The sequence below is a fragment of the Arachis stenosperma genome, chromosome 6 (genome assembly GCF_014773155.1).
Source record: "Arachis stenosperma cultivar V10309 chromosome 6, arast.V10309.gnm1.PFL2, whole genome shotgun sequence".
Lineage (NCBI taxonomy): Eukaryota > Viridiplantae > Streptophyta > Magnoliopsida > Fabales > Fabaceae > Arachis > Arachis stenosperma.
Window position 1 is genome coordinate 72,578,906 of NC_080382.1, and position 13,794 is coordinate 72,592,699.

Below are 13,794 nucleotides of genomic sequence, written 5' to 3' on the forward strand. Positions count from 1 at the left end.
TTTGTAACGACCCAATTTTCAATATGTCTAGATCATACCAAAAACTGAGCGCTACCAATTTGTCTTCCTAATTATTATCTATTATTTATCATATGAGCCTGATTCGTTGTTAAAAACGTGGTTAATTTGCGAGGTATATTTTTTTTTGAAAATGTTTGGATTAATAAACATAATCATTTATAATCAATTCACAAATAATAACAGATAAAACGGTTATAAACAACTACACATAAATACATCACAAGCAGTCAACAACATTCAGTGATCCAACTTTTATTTAAGTATAGACTTTTAGTTAGAACACCCCTAGATATAGCTAGATAATAACTATATACATATATATACATACAACATCCCAGGTCCTGACCTGTTCAAGAAGTCCCTAAGCTGGCACCCAGGCTAGCCTAGACTCTATACTCGCCTAGTCCCTCTAAACTACTAAAGCAAGGGAAAGTACGTTCTAAGTCTTCAAAACTCAAGTCAGGTGAACGTCACCAAAGGTAGGACATCATCTGCTATTCCTCTGCACGATCAGACATTGCCATACGATGTCCCTCTGGTACCTCATCAAGTAGCCACACAACGGGAGTCTCGTACACAGGATTTAGGTTAAAGTGCGCATACGAACGGGGTGCAGACGTTGGCTGGTCTCATGGTATATACGTATAATCAGAGAACGATATTCACCCTAGACTCAGAAGACTATCTAGAGCAGGATCCTCTTCACAGAACCATCATCAATGAACTACGGTAAGGTACTCTTACTTCCATCTGAAGGGGAAGGGAGAGAGAAGGGGTAAGAACTGGGGAGTTCTTAGTAGGGTTGGGGTTATTAGTTATATTCATTTATTTGGGGTCGATTAGCAGGCAAATAATAGAATATAGTGAAGCAGTAACCAAAAGGTAAAGATAGAAAGAGAAAGTAGAGGCAATAGAAAGCAGAACACAAACAAAAGAATACAAGAAAATAAAACATAGAAATAGCATACAAGCAGACAAACACAAAGAAATAGATCACACACAGAAAGGAATGCAACAGAGAATAATGCGCAGACAAGAATGATGCATGTCTAGTCCTAGTACAGGCCATGAGCTCATGTGTCGGTTAGCACCTGCATTCCCGACATTTATCCGGTCACGAGTTCACGATTTCCCGGATACGATTCTCCGTTCAAATAAATGCGCATATAATTATTAGCAGCTCTATTGAGACAGCCTCTGCTTTTTACTCGCAGGAAATATACTCTTGGGAACGGAAAATTACTCTTAGGTTGCCTCAGGGCAACAGATAAATAAACAAACATCTCTTGGGTTGCATTAAGCAACAAATATATATATATAATATCTCTTGGGTTGCCTTAGGCAACAAATATATATATATATATATATATATATATATATATATATATATATATATAATATACTTTCTCTTGGGTTGCCTCAAGCAACAAGGAACTTCTCAATAAGCCTTCTGCTCTTCGTCTCTTTACCCTGTTCTGATTTCTCTGTCTAACTTGTGTATTTAAAGCTTATGTAAATTTCGGTATGAATAGTTAGCATGTCCCAAGTATAGGTTCATTAAGTCTATATTGAAATAGTCTAGCTTTTCATATAATGCCTAATCCTATTCGCAATTCAAAGACTAACTAAGTTGCCCTAGTTCGTTCACTAGTCTCTGTCTGTTTTTCTGTCGTTAAAACTTTAAAGACTTTTTCTCCGATTTTTATCTTTTCTTTAACTTTTATATTTTCTTTATCTTTTCCTCTCTAACGTGTTATTACCACTCCCTAAGTGTTTTATGAAGGTAATTATGAGATTCTGCACTTAAAGTTGTCTTTCTAAAGCTTTCACAGAAAACTGCCTTTTCTGCATTATTTTTTTATTTTTATTAAAATATTATTTTTAATTAAATATTATTATTTAATATTTTATTATTATTTATTATTTTATTATTAAATTTTTGAAAATCAACTCACTTTTACTTTTAACCTTTAAAATTCACTTTTTACCACCCGTAACTTTTAATATTTCTACTTTTACCACCCTAACTTTCAGAAATTACCAAACAACCCCTAAAACACCAAAAATTTTACTTCCTTGCCCTTTTTAAGATCTAAGGCCTGTTCTTCATTGTTCTTCATCACACTCAAAGTGTTCTTCATGTTCTTCATAAATTCTTCAGATTCTTTCTCTGTTTTTACCCGTTTTTCAATCTTTTCAGCAACCGATTTTTACCATAATTCAAAATAAAATTGCAGCCACTAAAACCCCATCTTTTCCACATGATTTCAACATAAATTGAACCTCAATTTAAACTTAGGGTTTCGTTTTTCCCAGCTGCCCAAGAACATGAATATAAAGCTTGAATTTCATCAAATTTCATCAAAATTTCACCAAATTTTCACCAAGAATCAATCATATATGCAACCAATTTTTAGCACAGCCAAATAATACAACATTCACACATCTCAAACACAAATAATCAAGATTAATTTCGTGACACCCTACCTGGTTTTGCTGCTCCTAATTCAGTTAGACTTTCAGGTGGTCCTTTAGCACTTTTTCCTCCTAAATCACATCAAGAACAACTTTAAATCCAAAAACTCTCAACTGACCAAATCTCATTCAGCATGTTAGGAAGAGATATATCACCTTAGAGTTGCTGGAAATTCACGTTTCTTGGCCCTCAAGTCAAGTTAAGCATGATTCCTAAGGAAAAACATCAAGAAAACACATGTTTACATGGTTTTCCTTGAAAACCGAATTGAAGAGGGAGGGAGACAGCCATCTCACCTTATTTCCAGCCTTGATATGTAATATGGTTATGTAGAGGAAGAAGAGAGGATCATTTTGGTGAAATCGGAGTTTTGATTTGAGTTTTAGTTCAGAAGAAATCAAGCTTTGAAGATTAAGTGTTCATAAAGGTTTCTCTCTTTTCTCTCTTGTTATTTTCGGCCAAAATGATGAAATGAGGCAGCCTTGGGGGTTTTGGGGGTGTAAAGTGAGTTATGATTGGTTGGCTTGGAGGTGGATTAAAATAATATTAAAATATCTCTGGTGTACAACTACTAAAACTAGGTGTATCGGAACACTTGTAAAAACATCTCTAAAAATTATTTTCTGAGCTACTAGCATAAATGACACTAGTAACATATTTAATATGAGAATAAAACATGTATGATGAGGCCTTAGCATTGCTAAAGTCATCAGAGAGTGCTGGTGCTAAGCTGCACCAGTAAACCGTAAACCCGGTTAAACCGATTTTCTGATTTTAACTAAAACAAACCAGGTAGCCTTATAATATCATTCAAGCATTTTCTAATACTAATATAATGATAATATTATACTATTATCTCTCTCCTCTCATGAATCGAGTCCAGTTCGTCAAATAGAGACTATTTACGAAAATCAGAATCAAAACTGCCAACCGATACGGTTCAAAATCTAGGTTCTTCGCGATTGCATTATCGAGATTGCCTCAGAGGAGATTCTAGCTTAAGGATGACATAATGATAATGAGGATTGAGATGCTTGATGATATAACAGAGGTGTTCCCTTCACTGATCTTCTGGTGAAATTCGTACTTTCAGAAAAGATCTCGCGTACTCGAAAATCAGGGTTGTTACACCCTTCCTAGCTACGGCCAGAGCACTCATAGATGTGGAAAAAGGGGAGATAATATTGAGGATCCATGATGAACGGCTCAGCTTTAATGTCTTCAAACTCTCACAAGAAGTAGACCAAGAACACAAGGATCCAAGTAAAGACCATGATGAGATGCTTAAGGAGGAAGCAACCACAGAAGCACACCCAACCTATCTGGAGACCCCTTTGGTTAATAAACAAGGGAAACAGCCACTGCCATAGCTCAAGGAAAAGTTGGAGGAACCTAAACCTCTAGAGGCATGTGAAGACAACATCATAACTCCTTTAGGAAAAGAGGTAACTTGTGCGCGAAATTGTGAACAATACTTTTCACAACTCTCATAATCCCCGGTAATGAACCCCAAAAACTTGGTGTTCAATACCATGGCATAAACACAACTTCGCACAACTAACCAGCAAGTGCACTGGGTCGTCCAAGTAATAAACCTTACGCGAGTAAGGGTCGATCCCACGGAGATTGTTGGTATGAAGCAAGCTATGGTCATCTTGTAAATCTTAGTCAGGCAAACTCAAATGGATATGGTGATATACGAATAAAACATAAAGATAAAGATAGAGATACTTATGTAATTCATTGGTGGGAATTTCAGATAAGCGCATGAAGATGCTGTGTCCCTTCCGTCTCTCTGCTTTCCTTCTGTCTTCATCCAATCCTTCTTACTCCTTTCCATGGCAAGCTTATGCAAGGGTTTCACCGTTGTCAGTGGCTACCTCCCATCCTCTCAGTGGAAATGTTCAACGCACCCTATCACGGCACGGCTATCCATCTGTCGGTTCTCGATCAGGCCGGAATAGAATCCAGTGATTCTTTTGCGTCTGTCACTAACGCCCCGCCCTCAGGAGTTTGAAGCTCGTCACAGTCATTCAATCATTGAATCCTACTCAGAATACCACAGACAAGGTTAGACCTTCCGGATTCTCTTGAATGCCACCATCAGTTCTAGCCTATACCACGAAGACTCTGATCTCACGGAATGGCTGGCTCGGTTGTCAGGCGAGCACTTGGTTGTCAGGCGATCAACCATGCATCATGTATAAGGAATCCAAGAGATATTCACCCAATCTAAGGTAGAACGGAGGTGGTTGTCAGGCACACGTTCATAGGTGAGAATGATGATGAGTGTCACGGATCATCACATTCATCAAGTTGAAGAACAAGTGATATCTTAGAACAAGAACAAGCGGAATTGAATAGAAGAACAATAGTAATTGCATTAATACTCGAGGTACAGCAGAGCTCCACACCTTAATCTATGGTGTGTAGAAACTCCACCATTGAAAATACATAAGAACAAAAGTGATCATTTGCTTCGGTCCCAGAGGGGGAACCAGAAAAACCAAGATGAAAATACAATAGTAAAAGGTCCTACTTATAGGGAACTAGTAGCCTAAGGTTTACAGAGATGAGTAAATGACATAAAAATCCACTTCCAGGCCCACTTGGTGTGTGCTTGGGCTGAGCAATGAAGCATTTTCGTGTAGAGACTCTTCTTGGAGTTAAATGCCAGCTTTTGTGCCAGTTTGGGCGTTTAACTCCCATTTTGGTGCCAGTTCCGGCGTTTAACGCTGGAAATTCTGAAGGTGACTTTGAACGCCAGTTTTGGGCCATCAAATCTTGGGCAAAGTATGGACTATCATATATTGCTGGAAAGCCCAGGATGTCTACTTTCCAACGCCGTTGAGAGCGCGCCAATTGGGCTTCTGTAGCTCTAGAAAATCCACTTCGAGTGCAGGGAGGTCAGAATCCAACAGCATCTGCAGTCCTTTTCAGTCTCTGAATCAGATTTTTGCTCAGGTCCCTCAATTTCAGCCAGAAAATACCTGAAATCACAGAAAAACACACAAACTCATAGTAAAGTCCAGAAAAGTAAATTTTAACTAAAAACTAATAAAAATATACTAAAAACTAAACCAAATATACTAAAAACAATGCCAAAAAGCGTACAAGTTATCCGCTCATCACAACACCAAACTTAAATTGTTGCTTGTCCTCAAGCAACTGAAAATTAAATAAGATAAAAAGAAGAGAATATGCAATGAATTCCAAAAACATCTATGAAGATCAGTATTAATTAGATGAGCGGGGCTTTTAGCTTTTTGCCTCTGAACAGTTTTGGCATCTCACTCTATCCTTTGAAACTCAGAATGATTGGCTTCTTGAACACAGCTACTTATTGAGTCTTGGCTGTGGCCCAAAGCACTCTGTCTTCCAGTATTACCACCGGATACATACATGCCACAGACACATAATTGGGTGAACCTTTTCAGATTGTGACTCAGCTTTGCTAAAGTCCCCAATTAGAGGTGTCCAGGGTTCTTAAGCACACTCTTTTTGCCTTGGATCACAACTTTATTTCTTTCTTTTTCTTTTCTTTTTCTTTCTCTCTTTTTTTTCGTCTTTCTCTTTCTTTTTTTTTCATCTTTCTCTTTCTCTTTTTTTTTTTGTATTCACTGCTTTTTCTTGCTTCAAGAATCATTTTTATGATTTTTCAGATCCTCAGTAACATGTTTCCTTATTCATCATTCTTTCAAGAGCCAACATTCATGAATCACAAATTCAAAAGATATATGCACTGTTTAAGCATGCATTCAGAAAACAAAAGTGTTGCCACCACATCAAAATAATTAAACTGTTATAAAATTCAAAATTCATGCAATTCTTTTTCTTTTTCAATTAAGAACATTTTTTTATTCAAGAAAGGTGATGGATTCATAGGACATTCATAACTTTAAGGCATAGACACTTAAGACACTAATGATCATAAGACACAAACATGGATAAACATAAGCATGAAAATTCGAAAAACAAGAAAATAAAGAACAAGGAGATTAAAGAACGGGTCCACCTTAGTGATGGTGGCTTGTTCTTCCTCTTGAAGGTCTTATGGAGTGCCTGAGCTCCTCAATGTCTCTTCCTTGTCTTTATTGCTCCTCTCTCATGATTCTTTGATCTTCTCTAATTTCATGGAGGAGGATGGAATGTTCTTGGTGCTCCACCCTTAGTTGTCCCATGTTGGAACTCAATTCTCCTAGGGAGGTGTTCAGTTGCTCCCAATAGTCTTATGGAGGAAAGTGCATCCCTTGAGGCATCTCAGGGATCTCATGATGAGAGGGGTCTCTTGTTTGCTCCTTCCTTTTCTTAGTGATGGGCTTATCCTCATCAATGGGGGTGTCTCCTTCTATGTCAACTCCAACTGAATAACAGAGGTGACAAATGAGGTGAGGAAAGGCTAACCTTGCCAAGGTGGAGGACTTGTCCGCCACCTTATAGAGTTCTTGGGCTATAATCTCATGAACTTCCACTTCTTCTCCAATCATGATGCTATGAATCATGACGGCCCGGTCTAGAGTAACTTCAGACCGGTTGCTAGTGGGAATGTTTGAGCGTTGGATAAACTCCAACCATCCCCTAGCCACGGGCTTGAGGTCATGCCTTCTCAATTGAACCGGCTTCCCTCTTGAATCTCTCTTCCATTGGGCGCCCTCTTCACAAATGTCAATGAGGACTTGGTCCAACCTTTGATCAAAGTTGACCCTTCTAGTGTAAGGATGTTCATCTCCTTGCATCATAGGCAAGTTGAATGCCAACCTTACATTTTCCGGACTAAAATCCAAGTATTTTCCCCGAACCATAGTAAGCCAATTCTTTGGATCCGGGTTCACACTTTGATCATGGTTCTTGGTGATCCATGCATTGGCATAGAACTCTTGAACCATTAAGATTCCGACTTGTTGAATGGGGTTGGTAAGAACTTCCCAACCTCTTCTTTAGATCTCATGTCGGATCTCCGGATATTCACTCTTTTTGAGTGAAAAAGGGACCTCGGGGATCACCTTCTTCAAGGCCACAACTTCATAAGAAGTGGTCTTGATGCACCCTTGAGATGAATCTCTCCATCTCCCATGACTCGGAGGTAGAAGCTTTTGCCTTCCCTTTCCTCTTTCTAGAGGTTTCTCCGGCGTTGGATGCCATAAATGGTTATGGAAAAACAAAAAGCAATGCTTTTACCACACCAAACTTAAAAGGTTTGCTCGTCCTCGAGCAAAAGAAGAAAGAAGAGAGTAGAAGAAGAAGAAATGAGAAAGAAGGGAATGGCTTAGTGTTCGGCCAAAGAGGGGGAGAAGTGGTGTTTAGGGTGTGTGAAAATGAAGGAGTGAAGATGGGTTTATATAGGTGTGAGGGGAAGGGTCATGGTTCGGCTATAGGAGGGTGAGTTTGGGAGGGAAAGTGGTTTGAATTTGAAGGTGAGGTAGGTGGGGTTTTATGAAGGATGGATGTAAGTGGTGAAGAGAAAGATGGGATTTGATAGGTGAAGGGTTTTTGGGGAAGAGGTGTTGAGGTGATTGGTAAAGAAGAGAGAGAGTGGTGGGGTAGGTGGGGATCCTGTGGGGTCCACAGATCCTAAGGTGTCAAGGAAAAGTCATCCCTGCACCAAATGGCATGCAAAATTGCGTTTTTAGCCAATTCTGGCGTTAAACGCCAGGCTGGTGCCCATTTCTGGCGTTTAACGCCAGGTTCTTGCCCTTTCCTGGCGTTTAACGCCAGTCTGGTGCCCCTTTCTGGCGTTAAACGCCCAGAATGGTGCCAGACTGGGCGTTAAACGCCCATCTGCTAGCCTTACTGGCATTTAAACGCCAGTAGGTTCTTCCTCCAGGGTGTGCTGTTTTTCTTCCTGTTTTTCATTCTGTTTTTGCTTTTTCAATTGATTTTGTGACTTCTCATGATCATCAACCTACAGAAAACATAAAATAACAAAGAAAAATAGATAAAATATGACATTGGGTTGCCTCCCAACAAGCGCTTCTTTGATGTCAGTAGCTTGACAGAGGGCTCTCATGGAGCCTCACATTTTCTCAGAGCAATATTGGAACCTCCCAACACCAAACTTAGAGTTTGAATGTGGGGGTTCAACACCAAACTTAGAGTTTGGTTGTGGCCTCCCAACACCAAACTTAGAGTTTGACTGTGGGGGCTCTGTTTGACTCTGATTTGAGAGAAGCTCTTCATGCTTCCTCTCCATGGTGACAGAGGGATATCCTTGAGCCTTAAACACAAAGGATTCTTCATTCACTTGAATGAGCAGTTCACCTCCATCAACATCAATCACAGCCTTTGCTGTGGCTAGGAAGGGTCTGCCAAGGATGATAGATTCATCCATGCACTTCCCAGTCTCTAGGACTATGAAATCAGCAGGGATGTAATGGTCTTCAATCTTTACCAGAACATCCTCTACAAGTCCATAAGCTTGTTTTCTTGAATTGTCTGCCATCTCTAGTGAGATTCTTGCAGCTTGTACCTCAAAGATCCCTAGCGTCTCCATTACAGAGAGAGGCATGAGGTTTACACTTGACCCTAAGTCACACAGAGCCTTCTTGAAGGTCAATGTGCCTATGGTACAAGGCATGGAGAACTTCCCAGGGTCCTGCCTCTTTTGAGGTAATTTCTGCCTAGACAAGTCATCCAATTCTTTGGTGAGCAAAGGAGGTTCGTTCTCCCAAGTCTCATAAATAACTTGTCATTTAGCTTCATGATTGCTCCAAGGTATTTAGCAACTTGCTCTTCAGTGACATACTCATCCTCTTCAGAGGAGGAATACTCATCAGAGCTCATGAAAGGCAGAAGTAAGTCCAATGGAATCTCTATGGTCTCATTTTGAGCCTCAGATTCCCATGGTTCCTCATTAGGGAACTCATTGGAGGCTAGTGCACGCCCATTGAGGTCTTTCTCAGTGGCGTTCACTTCCTCTCCTTCCTCTCCAAATTTGGCCATGTTGATGGCCTTGCACTCTCCTTTTGGATTTTCTTCTGTATTGCTTGGAAGAGTACTAGGAGGGAGTTCAGTAATTTTCTTGCTCAGCTGTCCCACTTGTGCCTCCAAATTCCTAATGGAGGACCTTGTTTCAGTCATGAAACTTTGAGTGGTTTTGATTAGATCAGAGACCATGGTTGCTAAGTCAGAGTTACTCTGCTTAGAACTCTCTGTCTGTTACTGAGAAGATGATGGAAAAGGCTTGCCATTGCTAAACCTATTTCTTCCACCATTATTGTTGTTGAAACCTTGATGAGGTCTCTGTTGATCCTTCCATGAGAGATTTGGGTGATTTCTCCATGAAGAATTATAGGTGTTTCCATAGGGTTCTCCCATGTAATTCACCTCTTCCATTGAAGGGTTCTCAGGATCATAAGCTTCTTCTTCAGATGAAGCATCCTTAGTACTGCTTGGTGCATTTTGCATTCCAGACAGACTTTGAGAAATCAAATTAACTTGTTGAGTCAATATCTTGTTCTGAGCCAGAATGGCATTCAGAGTATCAATCTCAATAACTCCTTTCTTCTGATTTGTCCGATTGTTCACAGGATTCCTTTCAGAAGTGTACATGAATTGGTTATTTGCAACCATTTCAATGAGCTCTTGAGCTTCTGTAGGCGTCTTCTTCAGATGAAGAGATCCTCCAGCAGAGCTATCCAAAGACATCTTGGACAGTTCAGAGAGACCATCATAGAAAATACCTATGATGCTCCATTCAGAAAGCATGTCAAAAGGACATTTTCTGATCAATTATTTGTATCTTTCCCAAGCTTCATAGAGGGATTCTCCATCCTTCTGTCTGAAGGTTTGGACTTCCACTCTAAGCTTACTCAATTTTTGAGGTGGAAAGAACTTTGCCAAGAAGGCATTGACTAGCTTTTCCCAAGAGTTCAGGCTTTCTTTAGGTTGTGAGTCCAACCATGTCCTAGCTCTGTCTCTTACAGCAAAAGGGAATAGCATAAGTCTGTAGACCTCAGGGTTAACCCCATTAATCTTGACAGTGTCACAGATTTGCAAGAACTCAGCCAAAAACTGATGAGGATCTTCCAATGGAAGTCCATGAAACTTGCAATTCTGTTGCATTAGAGAAACTAATTGAGGCTTAAGCTCAAAGTTGTTTGCTCCAATGGCAGGGATAGAGACGCTTCTCCCATAGAAGTCGGGAGTAGGTGCAGTAAAGTCACCCAGCACCTTCCTTGCATTGTTGGCATTGTTGTTGTTTTCGGCTGCCATGTGTTCTTCCTCTTTGAAGATTTCTGTTAAGTCCTCTACAGAGAGTTGTGCTTTAGCTTCTCTTAGCTTTCGCTTCAAGGTCCTTTCAGGTTCAGGATCAGCTTCAACAAGAATGCTTTTGTCTTTGTTCCTGCTCATATGAAAGAGAAGAGAACAAGAAAATGTGGAATCCTCTATGTCACAGTATAGAGATTCCTTGAGGTGTCAGAGAAGAAGAAAAATAGAAGGAAGAAGGAGAAGAATTCGAACTTAGTCAGATAGAGTTCGAATTGTGCATTGAGGAGGAGTGGTGCTCCATAAATAGAAGGATGTGAGAAGAGAGGAGGAAATTTTTCGAAAATTAAGTTAAAAAGATTTTTAAAAAAAATTTTGAAAAACTTTAATTGATTTTCGAAAATCAAGAGTGGGAAAGAAATCAAGTAATTTTTGAAAAAGACTTTGAAATTAGAAATCAAAAAGATATGATTGAAAACTGTTTTGAAAAAGATGTGATTAAAAAGATATGATTGAGAAGATATGATTTGAAAACAATTTTAAAAAGATTTGATTTTAAAAAATTAATAACTTGGCTATCAAGAAAAGATATGATTCAAACATTAAACCTTTCTCAACAGAAAAGGCAACATACTTGAAATGTTGAATCAAATCATTAATTGATAGCAAGTATCTTTGAAAAAGGAAAGAAATTGATTTTGAAAACATTTGATTGAAAAGATATGATTTGAAAAAGATTTGATTTTGAAAAACTTTGAAAACTTGAAAAAAATTTGATTTGAAAACAAAATCCTCCCCCTTGTGCCATCCTGGCGTTAAACGCCCAGAATGGTGCACATTCTGGCGTTTAACGCCCAATGCACTACCTTTTTGGGCGTTAAACGCCCAACCAGGCACCCTGGCTGGCGTTTAAACGCCAGTCTGTCCTTCTTCACTGGGCGTTTTGAACGCCCAGCTTTTTCTGTGTAATTCCTCTGCTGCATGTTCTGAATCTTCAGTTCCCTGTACTATTGACTTGAAAATAGAACCAAGATCAAATAAACAATGCATGCAAGACACCAAACTTAAAATTAGACACTAGACTCAAACAAGAAACATAAAATATTTTTGGTTTTTTATGATTTTGAAATTTTTTTTTTTGATTTTTCGAAAATTATATGGAAATAGAAAATAAAGGTTTCAGAATTCTTAATTTGGATTCCAGGAATCATTGCAATGCTAGTCTAAGACTCCGGTCCAGGAATTAGACATGGCTTCACAGCCAGCCAAGCTTTCAAAGAAAGCTTCGGTCCAAAACACTAGACATGGCCAATGGCCAGCCAAGCCTTAGCAGATCATTGCTCCAATAGCAAGATTGATAGAGATCAACAAGCTCTTGTGATGATCAGTCGAAACCTCGGTCCAATAAGATTAGACATGGCTTCACAGCCAGCCTGATTTCAACAGGTCATCATGAAACTCTAGAATTCATTCTTAAGAATTCTGAAAAATACCTAATCTAAGCAACAAGATGAACCGTCAGTTGTCCATACACGAAACAATCCCCGGCAACGGCGCCAAAAACTTGGTGCGCAAAATTGTGAACAATACTTTTCACAACTCTCATAATCCCCGGTAATGAACCCCAAAAACTTGGTGTTCAATACCATGGCATAAACACAACTTCGCACAACTAACCAGCAAGTGCACTGGGTCGTCCAAGTAATAAACCTTACGCGAGTAAGGGTCGATCCCACGGAGATTGTTGGTATGAAGCAAGCTATGGTCATCTTGTAAATCTTAGTCAGGCAAACTCAAATAGATATGGTGATATACGAATAAAACATAAAGATAAAGATAGAGATACTTATGTAATTCATTGGTGGGAATTTCAGATAAGTGCATGAAGATGCTGTGTCCCTTCCGTCTCTCTGCTTTCCTTCTGTCTTCATCCAATCCTTCTTACTCCTTTCCATGGCAAGCTTATGCAAGGGTTTCACCGTTGTCAGTGGCTACCTCCCATCCTCTCAGTGGAAATGTTCAACGCACCCTGTCACGGCACGGCTATCCATCTGTCGGTTCTCGATCAGGCTGGAATAGAATCCAGTGATTCTTTTGCGTCTGTCACTAACGCCCCGCCCTCAGGAGTTTGAAGCTCGTCACAGTCATTCAATCATTGAATCCTACTCAGAATACCACAGACAAGGTTAGACCTTCCGGATTCTCTTGAATGCCGCCATCAGTTCTAGCCTATACCACGAAGACTCTGATCTCACGGAATGGCTGGGTCGGTTGTCAAGCGAGCACTCGGTTGTCAGGCGATCAACCATGCATCATGTATCAGGAATCCAAGAGATATTCACCCAATCTAAGGTAGAACAGAGGTGGTTGTCAGGCACACGTTCATAGGTGAGAATGATGATGAGTGTCACGGATCATCACATTCATCAAGTTGAAGAACAAGTGATATCTTAGAACAAGAACAAGCGGAATTGAATAGAAGAACAATAGTAATTGCATTAATACTCGAGGTACAGCAGAGCTCCACACCTTAATCTATGGTGTGTAGAAACTCCACCGTTGAAAATACATAAGAACAAAAGTGATCATTGGCTTCGGTCCCTGAGAGGGAACCAGAAAAACCAAGATGAAAATACAATAGTAAAAGGTCCTACTTATAGGGAACTAGTAGCCTAAGGTTTACAGAGATGAGTAAATGACATAAAAATCCACTTCCGGGCCCACTTGGTGTGTGCTTGGGCTGAGCAATGAAGCATTTTCGTGTAGAGACTCTTCTTGGAGTTAAACGCCAGCTTTTGTGCCAGTTTGGGTGTTTAACTCCCATTTTGGTGCCAGTTCCGGCGTTTAATGCTGGAAATTCTGAAGGTGACTTTGAACGCCGGTTTGGGCCATCAAATCTTGGGCAAAGTATGGACTATCAAATATTGCTGGAAAGCCCAGGATGTCTACTTTCCAACGCCGTTAAGAGCGCGCCAATTGGGCTTCTGTAGCTCCGGAAAATCTACTTCGAGTGCAGGGAGGTCAGAATCCAACAGCATCTGCAGTCCTTTTCAGTCTCTGAATCAGATTTTTGCTCAGGTCCCTCAAATTCA

General features: G+C 39.8%; 1 non-coding gene across 1 annotated transcript; it reads left to right on the forward strand.

Annotated features, from left to right (window-relative positions):
- Positions 1-10,195: 10,195 nt before the first annotated feature.
- LOC130937124 (small nucleolar RNA R71) lies at positions 10,196-10,303 on the forward strand. The gene has a single exon (XR_009068356.1). It is a non-coding gene; the product is annotated as a small nucleolar RNA R71 (small nucleolar RNA).
- Positions 10,304-13,794: the final 3,491 nt, after the last annotated feature.